General features: G+C 40.8%; 1 protein-coding gene across 21 annotated transcripts in view; it reads right to left on the bottom strand.

Annotated features, from left to right (window-relative positions):
* The window catches only part of mef2cb (myocyte enhancer factor 2cb), a 68786-nt gene extending 47065 nt beyond the window's left edge, over nucleotides 1–21721 (bottom strand). For 11 of the 21 annotated variants that reach the window (XM_037259893.1, XM_037259895.1, XM_037259892.1 and 8 more), the window contains exons 1-2: nucleotides 10496–10751; nucleotides 5318–5420 (exon numbers count right to left, since the gene is read on the bottom strand). The gene's annotated coding sequence lies outside the window, so the exon portion shown is untranslated. Of the gene's footprint in view, nucleotides 1–2409; nucleotides 2743–5317; nucleotides 5421–10495; nucleotides 10753–21702 lie in introns of those variants that run through there. The other 10 variants (XM_037259889.1, XM_037259894.1, XM_037259899.1 and 7 more) reach the window with 4 other exon arrangements.
* Between the last annotated feature and the right edge of the window lie 2922 nt (nucleotides 21722–24643).

Below are 24643 nucleotides of genomic sequence, written 5' to 3'. Positions count from 1 at the left end.
AGTTTGAAGAAAAACTGAGTCTCTGATTTCATTAGTCCCAATAATAATTTAATTATGGGCATAAAAGCAAAAAAAAAAAGCAGGCCGGTCTTGTGTAACAAACGACATAAGCCCTTTAGTTAGTCTGAAACTTTTCATCTGCTTCAAAACAGCCGGTGGCAAATTGTTGTTGGTCAAAACTATCTTAAGAATGAACTTTGTTGTATCATTTTGAGCTTGTGATTTTATTGGCGCTCAACCTGTTCCTCATGATTTGATTCACTTGACTCCTCTCTCACCTTCTTCTCCTTTCAGCCAAAGGGGAATGAAGTCCAATTACTGTACTTTGATATCTCCCGCCACATCTTGCTAACCTGCAGTTTGCAAATGAGCATTCTGCTGATGGTTAACTGAGCAAACGCTGCAAAAGCCCTTCCAAAATATTTGAAGCACCGTCGGAGGACTTTGAGAAGGGGGGTACTTTAAAGCCACGCAAAGGGGGGCTGATGAATTATTTGCTTAAACATGAGCGCCTCTGATGTTTCTATGAAGCTAAATGTTTTCATAGATCTGCTTTTCCATGAGGAGCCAATTGTGAAATGTGCTTTTTTTTTTTCTTCATGGTACACTTAGCATATTTTCGGCGACATTTAAAAAAATAATAAAAAATACAAGAATCACTAATTTAGCCCGCTAAGGAAAAAATGAATATCACCTATGCTCAAGTCTTACACACACACGCGTGGACACACACAAAGTTCTTCCTTTAAGTAAAGCCTCACTGAGCCCCAAGTGTACAGCAAAGTGCCCTGACAATCGGCTCAATGCCCCGGCCAATCACAGGGCCACGTGACCCTCTAATCCCTCTCTGAGAGGGGCAAGTGCGTGTTGTCATTGTTGGTTTTGTGAATCAGCGCCCAAAATCCCACATGATTTGGCCGCAGGGAGAAAAGGGAGGGGGGGCAAAAAGTAGTCAAGACAGTGTTGGGGTGTTTGAGCGTTAAGGGGACAGGGCATGCTTTTTGTCTGTGCATGTGTGTGTGTGTGCGTGTGTGCTTGCACGGGGTCCTTCAGATTACAGTGCTTGGCTGACAGAGTCCTCAGTGTGTAATCGTGGGTCCACATGCGAGCACTCACCTTCCTCTGAGCGGATTAAGCCAAATCCCAAGAGAGCAACAGGCCAGACAGGACAACTTCATTGACCGTGGCCACGGGAGAAGGGGGGGGGGGGGGGGGGGGGGGGGGCAATGAGACTAACTAATATTTGGCTAACACTGAAACTATTTTCACTGTAAAAGTAAAACAAACAAAGGGGGAAAAAAACTTTAACAAAGATTGAAATGTATCCTGTAGAATATGGATCAATTACATTTTTTAAATCCAATTTAGAGGCTGACGTGCTGTTGGAGGTGTTGGAAAAAAATAAATTCACACTTTAAAATTAATTGTTGCGTTTTAAAAAGTATGTTGTTGACTCCAGCTTTCATCAACTACAAAGGGTCATTGGAACAAAGGGTGTTTTTCCTGTTTTAATCCAGTGTGTGTGCATAATAACCGCGAGAGTGAATGCAATAAGGAAGTTCTACGGCTGCTTTATAATTAAACATCTGCTTCGGGTATTTTAAAATATAACTGTGGTCATTTGAAAAAAAAATATATATATACACAAATTAATTTCTAATGTGTCAGCCACTCAAAGTTGGTGGGTCGATTAAGGTAATTTTGTTAAGACTCAGATTTGTATGAGACGACGCTAAACTACAAATAAAAGAAACTGAATACAAGTTCTTTTTTTTTTCAAATGATACATTTTATACAGCCTGAAAGGGCCATCATTGTCATCACTTTGGTATAATTGACCTCTTCTCTATTAATATTTATCTATGCAATATCTTATTTTCAAATTTGATCAGGACTGTTAGTTTAATTGTAAAAACTACAGTCATTTTTGTTTAAATTAAAAATTAGTGCACCAATACACGGATCCCACTATTACCCATAGAAGCTTGCTTCCAGTGTCTTTGGTCAATATTCCAATTCAACTTTTAGATTTAATTACAATTTGATTCACCCTTCAAGAGAGGGTCTGTTTATTTTCACATAAAGTCAAGTTAACAATTAAATGTCTTACCGATGTATGAGTTATGTTCTATCAGCTTTATTCTTTATTTATTATTAAGTCCAATAAAGTGCATTTGGTTGACTTTAACGTTGATGTGTGCGCCTGCATATGGACACGATGAGCCTAACTCTCCAAATAGACCATAAATAACGATTTAATGACTTGACACCGTCTTCAACTGTAACTTTGTTGAGAGGTGCGCGCATCACAAGAGTGGATAATGAAGAAGAAAAAAAAAAGCGACGGAAAAATAAATTTAGTAACACCCAACTATCCAAAGCGACGCACGCGCGCTCGCTTGTACTTACTTTAAGAAGCCAGAAAACGCATCCGTGTGGTAGTGTCAATGTGGAAGAAGGTTGCCAACAGCGACGATCAGGTCCGCCGGTGGTCGGGCTCCGGCTCCGGACGGCACAGCACTGACAGGACGCGAGACAGCCGCTCGGTTGAAGAGGACGAACTCGGGGGGGCCGATCGAGCGAGCGCGCACTTAAAATCCAGGAGCGCAACTTAACAGAGGACGCCGCTGGGAGGGGAAAAAGTCATCTACAGTACACGCTGGGAGTCTCGACAATGTCACGGAGAACTAAGAGCGCCTTCTCTCTCTCTCTTTCACTTGCTCTCTCTCTCTTTCTCGCTTGCTCCCCCCCCCCCCCCCCCTCTCTCTCTCTCTCTCGCTCTAATCGCTCAGTGAGCGTGTGCGCAGACAGGGGCGCGTATGCAGCAGGGGTGTCCGTCGGTACCGCGAGGCCCGGTGGATCGGTGCCGGTGTATGGTGGAACGTCTGCTTTGCTCTAGGGTGGGCTTGCTTGATGGTCTTGTTTCTTTCGTCTCCTTCGCACTAGTCGTGACAGAGTCTTTCCATAAAGGCTCTCTTCTATTTCCTCTTAACGCGTGGCTTCTTTTTTTTTTTTTTTTTTTTTGAGTACTGAGAAAAGGGGGCGGGATCACATTTGCCCGGAACAGGACTTTAATGAAAGAGGCACGTCTGCTCTAATGGTTTGTTATAGTCAATACTGCTCTAATAATAGCTTGAGCGCTCAAAACAAATAAAACAGTACTGTACTAATATGACAAAAAGTGAATTCAGAAAAGTAATTGAATCATTTTCAAGCCATTGAATTAAAATTGGAATTCATTTGAGGAACTTTCCAATTTTGTGGAGCCCTTTTTTAGGAGTTTTTTTGCAAGCAACCTGAAGCAAGAGTTTTATTAAAACATCCCTTTTTATTTCTCAATTTGACATTGTGTTGCATGTATAAAGTACTACACTAACCCTAACCTCTCGACGCGAGTGACACGCTGGACCCGTTTCGTAAAACACAAAGCTCAATGGCGACAGGTGGATATGCAGATTTGATCTTTTGCCGTTTAGCGGGAGAAGATTTAATTGTGCGTCTCACGATACGTCGATCGCATGGATAGATGAAAACAGATGTTTGTAGTCAATAAGAAGTACTTTTCATAGAAAACGACTTGTGGCCTCGTATAGAGCCTGTGTACTGTGTGCCTTCTGCAGATTTGGTGCAATGTGAATCTCTGAAACCCCCCCCCCCCCTTTCCGGTGGTCCCCGTCAAAAAAGTTCCACCTCCCGCATGGCGCCAATCATTGTGGAAGAAGGCGCTATCTTCAGATGATAAGGCCTGACGCAGACAGTAAGCATGGGGAATTAGCAAGCCCTTATCCATCCAACCCAATGATTTCAAAACATCCACTCCACTGCCGTGACGATAACAATTAAAGCAGCAAGTTTGCCACTTCAGATAAGCGCCAGACAGGCATCGCCATGTCTTTATGTGCAAAGATGAATCGCAGATAGGCCTTGTAATAATCCTGCTCTATTATTTGAACATTATATGGCCGTCAAAGGGAAGATTTTGCACGTGTGCTGCCTTAGCGCTTGTTTGGTTTGTACTCAACCCATCAGGAAAACAAGTCTTACTTGAAAATAAAGAGATTTAAAAATGACATCAATGCGACTGCTTTAATATAAGGAGTAGGGCATCTAATTGCCATGGCAACCTATCATAATGATTAACATTGTTTTAAAGAATATGTGCTGTGCTTTTTAGCATGGCTTGAAAGGAAGTTGTGAACATTTTCCGACGACTGATACTCAAGTAACTTTAAAATGGTTACTTGTTTTGGTTCTATCTGCTCAGTGCAAGGGCAGAGCTATTATGGTGGCATACGGGGCCACCCAATAACCCTGAAAATAAAATAATTGCCGTCTCATCTTCAATAAAAAAAAATTGCTTGAGTTACAAAACACCACATTGTTCAAGTTAGTATTACACCTTATATCACGATCAAGTAACAACAAAGCTAATGTAAATAGCCAAAAAAAGCACCCACTTATGGAGCCATCATTGGTCGAAAATGGTACAGGCACATCAAGGCTGCCAGTCCTTGACATCAAAGTCTGCATTTACGCGACCCCTCGACCGGACCAAAAAAAGCCTTTAATACCTCACAAAAGCAAACGTCATCATTCCTAAGCTCTTTCTTTTCAAAGGTCTTTGGTCACGAGTGATGCAATAAATCCAACAATGAGCAAAACAATCAAACTTACCTTTGTGGCTGACGTGCTTCTTTCCGCACTGAAGGATTGTAGCTATCCATTTAAAAAAAAAAAAAAAAAATGTTTTTTTCTATGTCGCCTTTGGAGAGAAAAGTTTGGATACCCCTGCTCTATGATCCTAATACCGAAATGTACTAAGAGAGAAAAAAGAGCTCCCTATATGTCCCTCATTGCGTAAGTTGACACCAAGAGAAGCACCTTTCAAGTTCACCGGTGAAGCGTAAGCTTTGTGCTGCATTCACCCGATTGCTGCCTATCAAATCAGTTGATAAATAAATCAAGCTGTCTAATCTGCTTGACGGGTGACCATTACGTTTTTTTGTAATGCAACCTTGCTGGTGTCTGATGCCACCTTCACAACATCACCTGACCTTTTAATCTTTAATAGCATTTCCTCTGCCCTCCCCGGACTTGGGATGATACTGGTCAACACACTTTTTAATCAGAGATGGCCTTTGCTTCAATGTATTTTTAACACTGATTAAAATCTTTTTTTACTTTCATCCCTGATTTCAGTAAAAATGTGTTGAGCGGTATAATCACGAATGCAATGGTATAAACACAAAGACCCGATTGATTGCTTTGCAGCAGCTATCCATCCGGTCACTTATTGATGTGTGTTCTTACAACATACCACGTTCAATGTTCCTTCATGTACCGTCTCGTCGCTTTCTTAGTCATTCATCTGAGAGCTCCTCTCAGTGTTCACAAGGCTTGAGTTCGTCTTTGGTTGGCACCTGCAAAGGAGGCGGAGGCGGAGGAGGGGGAGTGAGAACCTGTCACTGACATGGTAATTGTTTGCATAGAAGTGTGCAGGAACAACATCATTGACGTAAATGTGACTGTTTTGTTTCTGTGCGACACACTTTCAACTATTCGGTGTGCGTGTTTTTGTACATCCATAAGTGGATGAGAGTCTGAGGCCAACAGTAATAGAGAGGAAGATGAGTCATTTTAAAACTTTCTACACCAATAACGTGACCAACGTACTGTATAAAGTCCAACTGGATGAGATGTGGTTGCAAAAGTATGCACACCCTCTTCGAACAGGGCTGTGTTCAGAATCAGATTCGAGCTGATGGAAAATGGGAGTGGACTTAGCCCCAAATAAAGTTCAGATGTTTCAGTAGGCTTTTCCGAACATTTTTTTTCTGCTTTCTTACAGAAGACTAAAGGTTTTGTCAAAGGTTATATCGGTCTTCATTAATATGACAAGACAGTAAGACCTTTTTTATACTCCTTTGACAAGAATGTAAAAAATTAAAGACACTTAAATAAAGTTGTTTTTACAGTTTTAAGTCCAAAAGTTGTCTGAGCAGACGATTAAAGTTTGACGATGGCAACAGTTTGACTTTTACCGATTAAATCAACCATCCATCCATTATCTGAACCGCTTTTATGGAAACCTTTCCGATAAATCTGTTTTTAAATGCCGAAAAGTAATCAGTGGTATTATTTATATTGGAGTGTGCAATGAGTGAGAGCTGTAGCATATTTGACTGCCGAGCGCTTAGTCAAGTCAAAACATTGTTGAATGAAAACATTAAAGACAGACTCGGACTACTTCATGGAGCGCATAATATGATTGAGATATGCTCACTGCATAGTTGCGTGCGAACAAATCAACTCCACTGTCGATTGAATAAATATACTTTGTGCCATTTCTGTCATTCTCAGCCAAAGCGATTTATCCTAAATGGAAAGTAATTACAGTATAAGTTTGCCTTCCGAAACACTTCCTGTCCAACTCAATACATATCTGAGCTCTTGATCACAGACTGTATACATGTGATCCTAAGCTCATTATTTTAGGCTGCTGCGTGTGCAAGTGTGTCTCAAAGTCAAAGTCAAATTAACTGTTTAGCCAAACAATTATGTTGATTGCAACGCTGTTTTTACGCACCTAAGGCGTTTGGGCAAGTGGAATTTTGCGAGGTTTGGCATTCACCGTAAAGGAAAAGTGTTTTGGGAGGAGGGGGGGCGCCAACACGAGTGGACCAAACACACACGTGTGGTTTACAGATAGCGATCTCGCTCGGATTGTTAGTTAAGCCTCTCCTGGCAGCTACTTCACAGCATGTGTCACACGCACAGAGAAAAGCTCGCCTCGAAAAATAAAATGTGTGTTTCTGTAAAAGAGGGGGAAAGAAAGGAATGTCTGTCCCAAGCAAACGATATCAACACAAACGCATTTCCAGGGCGATGCGGGAACACACAGCACAGGCTCGCCGCAATCTGTTGTGGCTCCGGCTCACGTGAAAACACAAGCTGCCACTCACTGGAGAAGATGTTGTCAGGCAAGCGCTGCTCCGGAGAATTAGCCGGCTATTACAAAACACTCACTCGTTGTTATGTGTCACATACATCTGAAAGATGCTTATCAAGTATTTACAGCTTTCCATCATTCTGTCTGTGCTCACTCCCAATTGGGGCAAGTTTGATGTCAACTCTAGCCAGATCTGAACTTGGTTTATTCAGAAGTGGGTAAAGAAGCTTCCATTAAGTGCTAAATACCATATTCTCCGGAGTATAAGTCGCTCCAGAGTATAAGTCGCACAAGCCATAAAATGAATAATAAAGAAGAAAAAGACATAAGTCGCACCGGAGTATAAGTCTGACACACTGTACCATCACAGTTATAATTAACTTTTTTTTTTTTACATTACATTCTACTTATAGTGGCATATAACCTAGCAGATCGACCTTTGTTCTTGGTGTTAGTCATTCAAAGTATTTTATTAAGTATAATTTGGCCCCTCTTATTAATCAGATTTGTAATGAAAGTCAGGGCAATATCACAAGTAATTAGAGTTGGAGGGAATTTTACCAGTGTGCACCATAATTAGGAGAGCAAAGGTGACAAAAATCATTTAATTAAGTCATGTAGCCTCATATTACAGAAGAAGAAAATTGTTAATAAAATAGAATATCAGTTTCAAGGGGTATTTTTTTCTCCACTGTGTTCACAATTACGCATTTATGACAGAAAAATCAAATGATAGGAAAGATAGAAAACAGGAAAACATTCTTCCATCTTGCCATTTAATTTATTTTGTATTTTTGCAGTTGGTATTTTACAGTTAATCTGAATTCTAAGACCAAAACTTCAAGCAAATGGCTTTACCAAAATTTAAGGATATGATATGCAATCTTATATATTGTTGTAGAGACCAGAACGCTGCCCTGGACCTCATCACCTGCAGAATCACGGTACGACTGTTACCATCGCGACTCCTTAACCGAGAGCAGTGTCAAACGTGAGACAGCGGAGGCCATTTTGCATGTGCCGTGTTTAACCAACAGTGTTCTAACTGTACACCTTTTATGCATAATGGATGAGGCACAAGCTGAACAACAAGCTCTGCCTTTGTTCCTCCCGATGCTCCTGTTACATCACAGGAAGAGCCCCATGGTCCCATGACCGAGCTGCACCACGACGCCACTGGGCCGGCTGGCAGGCAGCTCGGAGTTGCTGATTTGACACTTTTTAAAGCTCGCTAGACTTGACAGTAAAGGAGCAAAATATTCCAAAACATTGCTCGGTGTTGTCCAGGGAAGTTCTACATCATATTTAATTTTTATAATTTAATTGCGCGTCTTTCAAAGGTGACGTTGCCGTGCACTGCTACCTAGCGCCCTCTTTTGACGAGCTATTTTTTTGTGCATACTTCCACCAATATCGTGTATTTGTCGTGGTTATTGGGTTATAACAACTGGGGTATTTTAATGGTGCCACAAATCTCAAAGCAAACCTTTGCCTAAAACCCAAAAGCACTTCCGAGTGTTTCCACTCACGATAGTCGTAGTAACCGCTACTCCTGCAGCCGCTACTCCTGCAGCTGTTGACCTTGACAATTAAAGATCACTCAGCATAGTGACGCTACTTCTTCCACATGCTCTACAAGCAGCTGATAGCATCTGACTGTGAAGAAAAAAAAAAACAACGATGCTTCTTAACGAGACTCCGACGCACGCCAGTCGAGCCTTCGCGACCGCGCGCCGGATCTCAGCAGATGAGGGGCTGCGTCTAAAGCTCTTTGTGCCTCCAGGATGGCCCCCCAACTCATTCTTATTCAGACATGATCAGAGGGGAGGCAGGCAACTGAGATTAGCTGCAGATCAAAAGAGCTGCCTCGCGCCAGCGCTCGTGTTTTGTAGATTTAGGCCGCCCCGGCGCGTTGCCGTTGTATGGCGGCGTCGGAGCCTCATACTGATATTTTCTGGCCTCGACGGAGCTCAAGGGGGGTCGGCGGAAGGGGAGTTTCTGCGCAGGAGGTCGGACGACTGTTGGAAATGTTAAAAATATTCAAAAAAGATAGGAGGGTAAAACAATGATACGATAGGCTCTTACGGCTTGACCGAAAAAAAGACGCGCTCACTTCTTTCCATGCACAAAAAAAGTAACTGCTTCCATATGTGAGGGGGAAAAAAAAAAGAGCTCTTCAGTGATAATTTGTTTAAAAATGAAATGTGCTTTCTCCGGCAACACACTTGGAGTAACGACTAACTACAGGCCTGCGCTCTGTCAGAGGCCTTAGCAAAAGACTTGTCAACAACAGAAAATTACGGCTATACTGTATCAAAACCTTTCACGTTTATTTACACGAACCCGAGTCAGAACCTCAAACAGCAGATACGGATTAAATAACATTCCACTTGACATCCATAAGACTCACAGGCATGTCTTTGAGAAAATTGAAAAAAATGGTTGAATTCATGGACGTGACCAGGGACGGTAGCTCAAGACAATCGCTTTCCGAGTCACGTGATGAAGCAGAAATGAAGAGAAACGAGGAGGTGAGGTGAGTTTCGGCAAATACTTAAGCGCGCGAACCTCCCGACGGAGAGAGAAAACAAGATGTTTCCTCAACTCGGCTGCCCATCAAAGCGACGGAATTCAGAGGGTAGAAAAGCTAATACGGGAAGACTGAACAGTTACTGTAAACTGGCTCCAAGTTTCCGAGCTCGATGTGAGAAGACGGTAACTCTTCCTGATTACCGAGGACTGAGGCAAAACTTTCAGAATTTTGCTATGAATTCAACTGAAATGTTGGAATCGTTTCCCCCAAAATAGTTGAAAACATTTTAAACAAAGTATTTAACCACACGGCCTTTCGTTTGATTCGGAGTGATTCTGAACGTTTCTAATTTCGCCTCCCAAAACAATTCAACAAGAATAAAAGCTGCTTCAAATAATTTTCTTTGCCTGCAAACTTCATCTCACACCAAACCCCGTGATGCGTATTCTTATTGAAGCGTGAATCTTCTCCATCTTTCAAGCTAGCAGCATGTCGTAGCTCCGTTTCTCTCTCACCAGACTGCGTACGGAGATGTTCTAAGCAATTACCCTTAAATGTAGCACTAACCTAAACTGACTGTGAAGAATTAGAAAGGGAGAAATAACACTATATTAAGTTACACTTTCACGCCTTCGACCATTTGTCTTGCTTCGGAGGTATAAAAACCAGAGACGTTAAAAGTTTAAGACACTTTTCCAGGTGCTTTTTGTCACCTTTTCCGAAAGTGTTCAACGGAGACGATTGGCAACAGCTGGGACGCGACCACGCCTTTGTCGCCGGAGCGTCTCTAGTGTCATTGTGCTGTGCCAATGCAGGGAAAAAAAATGGCTGAATAAACAATAATGGTCTTGTCGATGACAAAGTCCCGATTTACTAAAACAAGCAAAGACATCTATTCGAATCAAGCAAAACATTTCCGAATAAGAGGATGGAATAACAAAAAAAATCAGTTTTGGAAGCCTCGCCCCACTGTGAGGTCTCAATTTGATTTGGGAGAAAAACGGACGACTTACCCGTGCCGTTTCTTTGCTTCACCAGGAAGTGATACCCTACAGCACCAGCTGAGGCCCAAATAAATTCAAATTAAAAAACTAAAAAAAAAAAAACGCAAAAGAGGACAAATGGAAAAACTACAAATGCCCACAAAGTGCCCAAAATAAATGCCCAGCATGTGATAAAGCCAGACCAGCTGGCTTTGAATAGAAACCCCGAATTTGGGTTGTGCGTTTGCCCCGATGTCTCTCCGCATCTGAACTGAAATCAAGTATGTCTTTCCAGACACCTAACCACTGTCCCGACTCGATCCACCTGCTCCTGTCAATCACACATTGGGTAAATTTAGCCTTTGGGGGGGATCAGTGACAGCCTTGACCCCCACGCACAAACCTCATGCATACTGTAGCCCGGATCTCTGACCTCGCAAGAATGCGGGCGTCGCCCGGGTGAGAAACAGATGTCCCTCCCTCCTTTCACCTTCACATGTGCCTAACCTATATCAGACGCCATTCCTTGCATTTGGTCAAGTGACTTTGGGAAGAAAGTCCTATATGTATTTCATTTGGAACTAAAGGTCTGGAGGAAAACTGGAGAAGCCAACAGACAGCAATGTCATTTGATTTCTACCGGGAAATCTTCGAGCGCTTTATGCTTCCCGTTACTGACGAGCTTTTTGGAGACAATGATTTTATTTTCCAGCTAGATTTAGTATCTGCCCACAAAGCCAAAACTACCAATACCTGCTTTAATAGCCATGGAATAAGAGTGACTCGAACCCCATTGGAAATTTATGGGGTTCTGTCTTTATGTGTTTCTCTGCCATAATCGTCAAAATTGAAACAAATATGGGCCTGAAATATTGTGTGAAAAAAACAAACTGAAAAGTTACCGTGAAGTGTTTTGGGCACCCACTTGAAGGCATTGTCGACATTTTTTTAGTTTCCATGACTAGAACGCACGTAAGACGCTAATTGGCGCAGTCATCAAAATTGCTATCATTTTGCAAAGTAGCAAAATTGATTTGCAAGATCATTTATTTTTCCAGCTGCCTCGCAAGGTTTAAACATAACCACTTTTCCACGCTAATGACCCAAGTTATCGACGCTGCCAAAATCATGAACGAATAAGCTTTCCTTTCAGAACCCGCATCACCCAAATATGCCAATGATAAATTATCCGAGGCAACAGATTAGCTAACATCGATAGCATCTTATCTGGAGTCCAAATAACATGCAAAGTGGTACCCGCCTATAATTGAGTAACTATGAGCTCATTTAATTATGCATTTGTATTGCTGACATTTTTTTTTTCCCCCTCCCAAATCGCCACAGCAGGACTCAGGAATTGATAAAAATCATACACCTCCATCCAAGAGGAAAGTTATGAGTTTTCCAAAATTGCTGACATTGCTGCTCCAAGTCATTTCTCCTGCTAAATGATTCATTCACTTGAATGCAATTATCAACACGCTTAACAAGCACAATATTACTCTATGACTGTTTTGGTTTTAGAGCAGCTCAGAGCGGGTGTCAGCGGATCTTTTTTATTTCAATCAAACTTAAAAGGGCTGCTGCCAAATTCTCATGCAAATGACAATTCTGCTCTTAAATCGTGATCATAATTTAAAGTGGAGGGATGCAAAGGAGTACAATATAGATTTTTTTTTCCAGAAAATTAAACAAATTCTGCTTTGAGAGGAGTAAAAAAAAAAAATGGCGGTGTCCCTAGATGATAAGTATATGTGCTCCCCGACTGTAAAATTGATTTTGCATTGATCTGGTTGTATTGTTTACATGTTTCTGGGCATGGGTAATTAAGTCATGCGTTTGTTTTTGGTTATTTCTAACACCAAGGCTACTTTACATTCAGCGTCAGTCTGCTCCGATATTTGCGCTGACCTCATGGACAGGAATTCAGTAATGTGCGAGGGTGGGGCAAGGGGTGCGTGCGGTAAGACGATGCACGCTGGTGAGACTTAATTGAATCACGACGGGCCCAGAAGACAACAGCGAGCGAGGATCAAAGTAACCGTTACGTGGCGCCGCTACCAGTAAAGCCCCTTCATTGTTTTAGCTTTAATACACACCAACTTTGGCACACCCATTATTTTTTTTGTTTGTTTTTTTTTAAACGGTAGTTGTTAGAAACACAAGACGAGAGGATGATTTTTCCTAACGGGAGGCGATAAAAGCAAGACATGAAGTTAAGGTGAAGAAATGGACAGGGTGGACTTTGGTATAATGCAAGTAATTATGTCATTGCGGGAATACTTTTGAGACATTTAAAATGAAGGTAGTCTACACCCCTGATTTAGACTAACATTAAAATAATGACATGCACAACTCAAATGTTTAAGGACTAAATATCAGAGTGGAATTGTTGTTTAGTACAACAATCATCCGTGCAATCCTTAAGTACGTTTGCCCCCAACAAGAAAAAAAGATTGAAAATTGAGGCCTTCAAGTGAATATTTGTGTGCAAATTTGCGTGCTTTCCTCTTTTGCCAGCATTGCAGTCCAAAGGGCGCGCTGACTTCAGCCCTCTGCTCCACACAAGGTCGCTCTGTGTGTGTTCAAAAATTGGAGAATGAGGCGAGGCACAATCCCGCGAAGCGCATACCTTTCTGCCCCACAGGCCCGCCAGTCCAGACACAAACTCTGGAACTGTATGTTTATCGAGCGTCTCAGGGTAAGACTGCTGATTTAGGACCCCCTGGCTCAGGCAACTCTAAGCGACGTTTTCACGGTGAATCACACTCCGTGAAAACATTGAGAGTGATTCATGATGAAAATGATGGATCTCAAGTGCTGACCTTAAGTCAACGCTCCAGATCTGATATGGCTGATAAACACCGAGCCAGGTCTTAACCTGACCCGAACCGGGGGCAGATTAACGAGGGCTGACCCAACAAGGTCCTGATGAGCCTTGAGGGCTTTGGGAGGCAGGACCTGATAAACCACAACGGGTAAAGTCTTAGCCAGAACAGGAGACTACTAAAGAATACTGTAAGTTTGGGTGAGAGCGATACGCGGGACGGAGAGAGCGCGAGAGCCAGTGTGCTCCTCAATCCAAAAACAATATTTGGACTGAAACCTTAGCCTCTCCATCTGGCTCTTTTGAAGGGTGGATTATGACTGGTGCCATGGCTAACTCTTGATCCCACACTGTTCCTTCTCTAAGTGCACTCTGACATTTTTTTTCCTCAAAGGACACTACTGTTTGGCGAGTGTGAGGAAAACCTGCTGTGCTTTGATTTTAATTCAATAACTGTTAAATCTGAGTGTTATATGGCGCAGTGCTGCGGAGATGTAAATCTGTAATTGTGTATTGGAACGTATGATTGATTCTGGCATATTGCTCTGGACTGAGGTCATTTGACAAAATTGGTACAAATAACTATCAATTCGTTATTTTTTTTATCTGGATGAGAGACTCTCTCTGAAAGTCCTTAACTTTTGTTTCGATACGGGTGTCATGTTGAGCAGATTAACAATACCCAATTAGTCAACAGCGCCTCTGCTGGTTACAGCCATGTATTGCACTAACATGGGCTGAGAACTGGCTTGATAGTTTAAAAGTCAAAATTCTAATAACGCCAAGTAAGAAATGTGAAAATTCTTCCAAGAGACAAATGAGATTAACACAACAAAGTCTATACATTCAATAACCAAAATCAAGTAACATTTTGAGCTTGGGTCGTTGTATTATTCCATGTCTGTAGCTTAAGTACAAAAAAAACAACAACACACATTTACAGTGGCCATGGTAACCCAGAACACTTTCCTTTGCACTCCATGCTCTCAGTCCATGTTCTCTTTGACACAAAACCTCTTTCCTTCTCCTACACTGGCATGACAACCTTTCTACCTAAAATCTAAATGTATTGATTGTATTTACATAACCTTTCTTTATAATGCATTTAAAACCAGGTTCTTATTTGCAATGTCGAACTAGCATTTTCATCAGACATGGTCATTTTCTGCACAGATAAACAGTACAATTATTATTGAATGTGCTTTGATAAATGGATTTATTTGTCATCCCTTAAAAGTTGAAGTTGCCATTTGTTTTCCAGCTTATGGGTCTCAGTGCTAGAAAGTGCCTCAGCATGTTTTGTTGCACTTTTTGACTAAGTATGACTTGAACACTGGCACCATATGAGTGGCATACAGCAAATCAGTCACCGTCGGCAGTTTCGAGACCAAAATGAAGGGCGTACAGTGCGTCGGTGCCGAGGGCAAACAAAGTCTCCGACCAGAGGTTTAGGGTGTTGCCTTGCTTCTCTGTCAACTGTGTTTAACATGACAGAACACAACTCTGACTTGGACCACATAGATAGAAACTTTTGACGACGTCAGGGGAAAAAGTGATATGGGTTTCATTGCAGCGTACGTCGTGTACACTTGCCAAAGTCATGCGCTGAAGAAAAAAAAAAAATTGTAATATGTAGTAATATTTTGAGGGCATTGATGTATTTTTTGGTCCTTTCTGGATGCTTGGGGGTGAAGATGGAAAAAAATACACAGAGTTTAATACAATTAGAGGAGACATGCCTGTGCTTTGTTATGCCTTCTCGGTACTGTCACAGCTTCATCTGATTCATATTTAAGCGCCCAGTGTGATATTGCTTAAATTAGTGTCCTCATTAAAGGTGTCTTGTTTCTTCCATTAGATACTGTCATGGCAGGCGGGCTGTAATGCAAGTGATGTCAGTGCTTTCTGTTAATGTGGCTGCTGGGATATTACTTGGCCCACCACTTAGCCACACAGGCTGTGGACAAAGGCACACAGCTATTTTTTCCCTTTCCACTTTTTGCAAATTGTGCCAAGTAAGAGGTTTTGTTTTGATTTCTATTTGTTTGGCTTGTTCTTAGCAATAAGATTATTATAACTACAGAATTTTCACAAGACACACGGGCCAAGAAAGACTTGGTAATATTGTTGATCATGATACAAGGTAGGAATTGAGCTATGTATAGTACATATACACATTTAGAGCTCAGTATGTCGTGACTCTACACTCTACAATTTTATTTAGTCCCACAAGATATTAATTCAACTTGTTTGTTTTGAACATTAAAAGAAATACAAGAAAAAAGTAAAAAATACAGAAAATGATAACTCCATAGTACAATAGAACATTAAAAAAGGAAAAAATGATATTGCATTATAATTTTCCCTTTATAGTAAATTCATATTTGTTCAAAAGGGAGTAGAAGGAAGCCTAAGCTTACTTTCTATGAGTAGAATTGTTTTAAAATGAGAATAAATAACATCAACTTTTGTGTTTCCCTGATTTATATTAAATTGAACTGGCTTGAATCTTGTAAGCTGAAAATCTTTTTTTTCTGCTAAACCTTGACAAAACCTTATTGTTGTACAACAAGCGCACTCAAAGATAACGTACACAAAACTATTATGCATCACGAGGAAAAAAAAAATTTGAGTTCGGAAAGTGGGACTTGTCAACCACCTGTCAGCTGCTATAATCATTTCAAAGTGAGTCTCTGTGCGGCCTCTGCCACACGCCCTCCGTGTTGAACGCATAAGAATAATCATTTAAATGTCTCCCAATCAGCCCTTTTGCCATCTTCAATTACACCTTTCCACCCTAACGTTTGTATAATTTTCTAATCTAGCCGAGGCGTGGAGCTGTCAAATTTGTCGGAGGAAGGAAGCAGCAAAGCGTGAGCAAAGACTGACAGATGGATGCATGTCCCCGGACCATCCGTGTGTCTTGGCGCTGCTCGAGGATTAGGTTTGAATTGTTTGAAGGGATCATTGTGTAGTCAATATGACTATGATTATGTCAACATTCTGAAAAAGTTGGAACAGAACAAAATGACATTTAAGGTTTTTTTTTTTTGGTGCTGTTCTGGGGAGATGGATGTGAAGAGTCGTCACCCATTACATCGTTTTAGGTTGAAGTGTCCCACTGACCGACACTCTCGTCGCACTAAAAAGCACAAAAAAAGGTATAATTGGGTTCTTCAGCTCTTTCACTTTTTCATTTTCACTTTATTTTTGGAACTGCAATGAATGGGGAACATTCTTGCTGTGATACGTCCCAAATACATCTTCTGTATATTGTATTAATTATGCCATACCCTGAATTAAAGAAATACACGAGTCCAAACTTTACTAAGCAGGAGAAGTAATGAGATGAGAGCAAGCCCGAAAAATTTTACAACACGTAACTGGGAGGTCGATCAATAGTAAACACTTCTCAAATAAATTAGTAAAATTTAAAATAAATGAATAAGTTTCAAATAAAATAAATCATATATTTTTCACCAACTCTTTTTTTTATTACAATATATATTAATAATAATATTCATATTAATATGATTATGTTTTGGGTCGCATAATAGGAATATCTTCATCTTGGCAGCCCAAAAATAATTTTCTTTAGCTTTTACATAACTGAAGGGAGGCCTCTAATCATTTTTTTTCTTTTACTCTTTGAGAATATCCTTGTAAGCGTAGAGGGCACCCACTCATATTTTTTCTCCATTTTCTTGCGACTTTGATCAAAGCGCATGGAACATGTTTGGCTGCAGCTTTACAACACAGATGTGACGATTTAATAATGTAAATGTCTGTTCCACGCATCAAAAAACAAACAGCAACTCTTTGACAACCATCTGCACGTGGAAGTCTTAACAGAGTCTCCGCGCTGTATTTTTTCTCATTGCAGTATGACAGGTGTGATTTTGGAATAGTAAAATATAATCTGTGATTTAAATGACTGTTCATTGGCTGTTCCATCCGTATATTAAAATTGTTATGGTTTGCCACCAATCCACAAAGCAGTCCCAGAGCCCCGCCCCCTGCACGACAGGTCATTCGGGTTCGGCCGCGTCGCTCGGCGTGCTAAAGTTACCATGTTACAACGTTGCTAAAAGCTTGCCGTGTTCCACGATTTTCCCAAGTGGACTTCTGACAGATGCTTAAACAAACAGAAATGCAACACCTCAGCATTAGATTCCTCACCATGGCTGCAGATAGAAGTGAGAAGGAAAGAAAGAGTCGTGGACTTGTTGTCAGAAGTCTGACAGCAGTGGTGTAAAGCAACGTGTTCTACATACTGTATATGTCAAGATTGATGTAAGATCACGTTTCCTACATCACAAAGTCGCCGCTGAATGATTTGTTCAAATTGCTGGCTGTGAATGAAGTCATCTGTCAATGCCATTTTTAGAATCACTTTCTGAAGGGAATCGAAACTAAACTAGGTTTTCCTCTTAAAAAAAAAAAACACGTGGGAAAGTCGACACAAATCACCTCAAATAATCTTTATGCTTAAAGACAGCTGTAGTAAATCCTTAATTGAAAGTTGGAATGAAACGGACCATGACTGATCTGCTTTACAAGTTTAAGGGTGCAAACAGAAACGGGACGTAATCCACCGGAGCTGTTCCATGTGTTAAGACGGAGCGAGACACTTTTATGCTTTTCCAATAATGTAAAATGACAGTAAAACAGCAAAAGCAATGTTTAGCATTGACATGTGGAGGCTGAGCATTGTTCTGAACATGAATTTTGCATTCCAACGCAGTCTTAGTGACTCACACGGCAACTCGCTTGCATGCTGTTCAACACAAAGCCTGTCAAGCACTGACTGTGTCTTTAATCCATATTTTCTTAAGATGAACTTGAAATTCAGCTCATGTTTTCCAGGTTCAAGAAAAAGACATCAGAATTTTTCAGGCTGGCCGAATTTTGTAAGCATACAAAGCTGTCTGCTTGCGGCAGTTGGATGTTCTCCACCTACGGGAAACAAACACTCCAGTTTTTCTTGTGCTTGTTGTGTGATGATCACAGTTACCTATAAGCATTTTGCGTTAAGATTGCTAGCATAGCAATGTTAGCAGCAAGGTACCTGTCTGGGGAGGTCAGTGCCCCCAATGGCCCACCCTCTAGCTTTGCCAGTGCAAAACGCACATTTAAAATACATTCGGAATAAGTAGGACGAGTCATTTCCCAATAAACAGCGATGAATATGTAGCATCTCTGACAATAGTGGGTGTCATGTCTGTAAACATAAAGTTAAAGTCCACCATTTTATTTACCAACAACGACCTTCTTGTTTCCACGTAGATACACCAGTCCAGTGAGTTTAACCACAAACATTTTAATCACACTAATAACACAACGACATTTCCCAAACATTTCACCTCTACGGGAATATAGAACCGAAACTTAAATTCCACAACAGAGCAAACCAACACAAAAGCACAAACGCTGAAAGAGCAGAAGGCCGCGTCGAATCACTGACGACTAGTAACTGTCTCAGCAAAACATTGCTTTATAGCCAGAAAAGCAAAAGCCTGGGCCTTCACTGTAGCTGATAGTGCTTTGTGTGGTGTTATTTATTTGCAGAGGGGAGGCGGGGGGGCTGCAACTGGACTTTATTGATTCAAATTAATTAATCCACTTAGAGAGGAAGGGGTTTCTGTAGCTCTGGAGCGGCTTAAATAGTAAACACAAATTAAACTGTAAATTTGCTGCCTTTAATGATATTCCCATTTAATTGAATTGAAGGAGAAGGAAATGTGGCGTTTGCATGAAAAACATGTTTTAGCATTGGATAACCCAAATAAATGTGACATTCATTAATTTTTGATACGGTTAAAAGCTCTTTAGTGTGCTTGTAATTACCTTGTATAGCGTGAAGTTTAAGTGGCTTTTACAAGGAACAGCAGATAAAGATGCAAATGATTATAGAAATTAACATATTGGCAACTAACATTGTATGGAAAAACGAGAGTGAGCCCGGCTGAGTAAATTGCTGCGATCCCTGAACACGCATTGTATAAATTATAAAATTGATCCGACATAGCCTTTTTTCATCTTACAATTCTTTTAGAGGAAATTATGCTGCCAAAGATTATTATAAAACTATGCTTATGCTTCACATTGTATCGGTAATATATCTTGGTGGGATTGACTCGAGCTATAAATAGCATTCAAGTAAACAAGTGTTGTAAGTTACATGTAAGAAAATGAAGGAAAAAAAACATTCCTACCAATAACCAAGACACTAATAACACAAACAAAATTCAGGAAGAAGCAAAATCCCTCACAAACAAATCCAACTTGAAGACTGAAAATTGTGTTTAATCTTTACAAGTCTGGCAGTGAAGTCATAGGTGTCCCATATTGCTCACCTTCCTCGTAAAACTCTAATCAAGGATGACACCCGTGCTACAGCATCCTTGGCTAATCCAAAGAGTTCAAGTTTAGATGATTCACTTTGTAACTGCACAGATGATTTGACATGCGCTCCACAACAACTGCCACTCTGCACGCCAAAAACAAGAAAGCGTAAAGGGATAGACGTGCTGGAAAAATAAGGACGACGTAATTATTCCTTGTCATTTAAAGAGTGAAGTCAAATTGGTGGATTACATGATCTGACAAATGGCATCATTCTCTGGTTTTATATATATATATATAAAATAAAATAAAAATGTACCCATGTATAATGCGCACCCCAGATTTGAGGACAGTAAATTAGTTAAATTTTGCGCATTATACATGGAAAAAACGGTATATTTTTTAATTAATTTATTTATTTTATTTTAAGTAAAAGTTTAAGTTTGGGATGCATGCTAAGCATATTTCACAGCTCCTGTGACATAACTCAAATTTGAATGCGCCTCCTATGCTAACCAATGCTAGCACAATGCTAAAGTCATAATTAGTTTGCGAAAACATTTCTAGGCCAAAAACGTAAAGCCATCAAATGAAAAATATGATCCCGACCCACCAGTCGGGAATCATTACTGTAAAGTACTGCACTATTTTTTTTTTTGCATGTGTGTACAGTGTGTGTGTTTGTGAGTGACAGCAAGAGACAACTTGAGACAGGTGAAAGAGCCTCAACACACACACACACAGACATCAATTAACGTGCTATCAAGGGGAAAAACATCATCTCACCCCCTGGTGTGTCTTGTGCATTTCAATGTTTTATACGCTAATGTGCATTTTTGCAGAAAAAAAATATCTATACTACATACACACTTTAACCGGTGTTTATAATCTAATTTTATCTCACCCTTCAAAAAACAAAATTCTGTGCTTTATTCTGCCGTCCCAGCAGCACACTGTCGTCATAGTAGTCCGCAATCGGAGAGATAAAGGCGCAGCAAAATTAGCGGAATGAAGTCGTGACATTATCCCGTCTTATATTTTGTACACATGCAAAATCTCAAGTGCAGAATTCCACATTGTCTTGTCAACAAACATCAAACACTTTCTCGGTTGGAACAAGCTACTGTCCAAACCCCTACAGGCACCACATTTCACATCCACTTAAGAATCAAAGAAAAACATTGCAATCTACTGCCTGCTTTCAACATTTAGTTCCTAGATAAATATGTTCAAAAGTGCTTTTGTGAAGTTCATACTTTATTTTTATTGTCACCGTGCATAATTTAAAAAGTATACAGTAATTGCAGCATAATGCGTGTACGGCTCCTGTCACCTTTCCTCCACCTCGTCTCGTACGGGTTATTCTTGAAGTTGAATTTCCAATTAAATCTGCTGATGTTTTACACCACTTTTATTGATCTATAGACTTTGAATCACAATTCAACCGCCTGGCTACACTCCAATTAAACAAGTCGTGCTTACCTTTCCATAACATCCAGTTACGGTTTCTGTGTCTAATTAATTAGTACGCTGACAATCTAATTTCATTGGCAGATCACAGTTGCATACTTTTTTGATGTTCCCTGTTTATCTCAGCACCATGTTTACTTATGACCCAACTTTTGCAGTCTACAACTCTTTTACAGACAACCAAAACGTCTACCCGGTGACATAAAACGGGATATGATGTACCATATTTTCCGCACTATAAGGCGCACCTAAAAACCTCCAATTTTCTCAAAAACCGACAGTGCGCCATATAATCCGGTGCGCCATATATATGGACCAATATGGATTCGTGGATGAGGACTAACTTATAAAAGTAAGCTTTACGTGTTTATTTTGTGTGTTGTGTGATATTAACGTTTGAGCAACATATATTGTTATTGTTTTCACTATTTCGAGTGTTACTATATTGTGATTGCAGTCATTTATTCTATGCACCTTATAATCCGGTGCATTTTATATATGAACAAAGTTTTAAAATGGGCCATTCATTGAAGGTGCGCCTTATAATCCGGTGCGCCTTATAGTGGGGAAAATACGGTACTTTAAATTACAGTACCTTCGCAAAATGGCGTCCGCCGTCTCCGGATGATGATAAAAGCTGCAATGTCATTCTTGGGCACGAATGTGTCCTACGAACAGAAAACAAAACACAAATGGATTTTGTTAACGTTTTAGCATTCCGTTTGATCACAACAGTTTTAATCTGACATTTGAGTTCAACTTCCTTATGCTTCTTATCCTTTGTCATAGTACTGTACGCTAACGAACAAAGATCCACTGACCCTAAAAAAATCATGTGGATCACCTGGATGTCCATTTTTTTTTTTAATGAAACACTAAATGCATTGTCATCAATAAAGCTGATGCCCCGCCTTCCCCTTATAAACGGACCCTCCGCTAATGGACCCCAGGCTAATGAAATGCAACCATTCCCCTGCTCCCGAGCGAGTGGAAAAGGAGTCTTTTCTGATTGAAAACTTCCTGGAGCTGTCTTGCTTGGTTTGTGAAACGTTGTAATTACCGCTGGGGGTCTCCTCCTGCTCCGTTTGCAGGGGGCCAAGCAGCATTTGTTGGCGCTCTAGGGTTCTCTCTCAGTTCAACACACTTAGGCCCGTCTAATTAGAGTACGCGCCACGTTTCCGATCTGCTGTCTCCGCAGCTGGGGACAACCTCCACATCAAGCTGTGGCGCAGACGCTCGTCAAGCGGCGTACAGAGAGCAACAACAGGCGACGCTCTCGCTGCGATGTGAACAGAAGCTTGCTTCCCTCTCCATCTTCCTCTCTCATTCATCCCCTCCCCAGCCCTCGCCCACCCTGCCTTATTTTCTCCACCCTTCTTTTTCCTTGGCTTTGTTCTCGCTCTTCTCCTCAGCAAGCTCAGGCACGGCGGCTACAAAGAGCCCCATATAGGAAGATGAGAGAGAGACTGAGCACAGAGTGAAGTGGGTTCACATGCTGCACAGCTTGCGAGTGTGTGTGTCTGCGTGTTTGTGTGAAAGCCTTGCGAGAGTGCGAGGCGGCAGGAGATCGCCAGGGTAGTGAAAGTCGGTAGTACACCTAGAGGCAATGAGAAAGAACAGAGGGAACACTTGCCCCCCCATCAAGAACAGTTGTTCAACCCCCCCCAAGGCGAGGTGATGCAGGGATGCAACGCAGGGCGGAAAGGTGGCAGGCAAAAGCTACAATTGCAGACGCGGTTTTCTTCCACCTGATCACCTTTAGCGGCTTTTCAAAGTCTCCTACGCCCATTTCAAATACCCAGTGGGTGCACACGGACTGGTGCTTTGGAAGTGTAGTCGTTTTTTTTTTTCCGTTTTCATTTTAGATAAAGTTGAGAAAGAAACTGCGTTACTTGTAAATCCATAAGCTACTACAAGCTGCTCAGATACACCTGAGTGTACATTTATTTTGAAAGTCAAAGAAACAATTTTAATATATTCAAAATCTAGAAATATTGAAAATAGAATATAGGATAGCCACCGATATCCTCCATTGTACGATCCATTCACTGTTTATGCACCAGCTATTCAATAATGCGATATGCCCTTAAATGCTCGGTAAAGTTTGGGAATGTACGTCTTGTGAAACCAGAGAACGATGCCATTTGGTCCATCCATATGAACGTCAATCTCAAAATCACATTGTGACAACTGTCCTTCGACAAATGTGACAGAAAGCATGTGGCCGTGACATAATTTATTGACTTTTTGCAGGGCAGACGTTACACAAGTAGTGGTCAGACTCATGGTAAAGGATCCAGGAAATGAACGTCACTCAATCTAATGTCCAAAGAAATAATCAGGTTTGTGTGTGTGTGTGTGTGTGTGTGTGTATGTGCCAAAGGGTGAAGCACAGAAAAAGGGAGGGAGTTGAGTCACATAGTATAAAAGATGAGAGAGCTATACTTTGGGGACAGAAACATAAACACAAATAGAAATATATAAAGTATGCTGTCATTAGAATAATAATAATCACAATAATAATTATGGAGAAAAACAACAACTCATACCCGCATTTTGCAAGTCACATTTGCAATATGTGATCATTTGTTAAATGTTTACACCGTGCAAGAACCTTAGCTAGTGAAGAAGTCGTTAGCCAAAGGCTTCGCTCTAGAGGCTTACGCAAGAGTGGCCCACTGTCCAATTTTTAGTCGCTCTTGGCATATGCTAATATTCACAATTGACACAAGCCACTTCATTGGCCAAAATGATTGTTTTTTTTGAAAAATAAAAAATGTTAAGAATGGCAAAGTTCTGTAAATGAGAACTCGAAATTGCCAAACGGATAAAAAGAACAAACAAGTTGCTGCACCTGGAGAAGTGTGGGAAGTGACAGACTATACCAAAGAACAGTACCATTCTCAGTTCTGCTCTGCATTTGGTCTCATTTCTGTTGGGGAACACACACCTGCCATAACGGAGCGCACGCTATGCCAAAGAAATCTGCTGTGATTCACAGCTTTTTACATGAGGACAAGGACGCCTGCTAACAGCACTATGATTAACGGCTTTTAGAGCCTCTTACCAGACACATTCGCAAAACCGACACATGTACCCGTGTTTGTGTCTAAAAAACAAAACAAGATGAATGTTTCCTGGATGATGTTCCAGTCAGAGTGCATTAAGCAATATCACAGTCCACAGAGTGATATGCTAATATATATACTATATGGCAGTGAATCCGTGGTAGACACTAGGCAGCTTTTATGCAAGCGTTCTACAAACACCATTTCTCAATAGTACCGTATTTTCCGGACTATAAGGCGCACCTAAAAACCTAACATTTTCTCAAAAGCCGACAGTGCGCCTTATAGTCCGGTGCGCCTTAAATATGGACCAAATTCCTAAATTTAAACTGGCCTGAAGCATTGTGTCATGAAATCAATCATAAGTGGCCCGCTGAAGACTATGAATCATGAATCAAAAAGACTATGGATCATTTCTTTGTGATTATAAAGTAATTTGTTGCATCTGAAGTTGAAATAAAAAAGATA

Source organism: Syngnathus acus, chromosome 9, assembly GCF_901709675.1.
Source record: "Syngnathus acus chromosome 9, fSynAcu1.2, whole genome shotgun sequence".
Classification (NCBI taxonomy): domain Eukaryota; kingdom Metazoa; phylum Chordata; class Actinopteri; order Syngnathiformes; family Syngnathidae; genus Syngnathus; species Syngnathus acus.
Note: the sequence above shows the minus strand (reverse complement) of the source record. Positions and strands in the feature narration are given on the sequence as shown.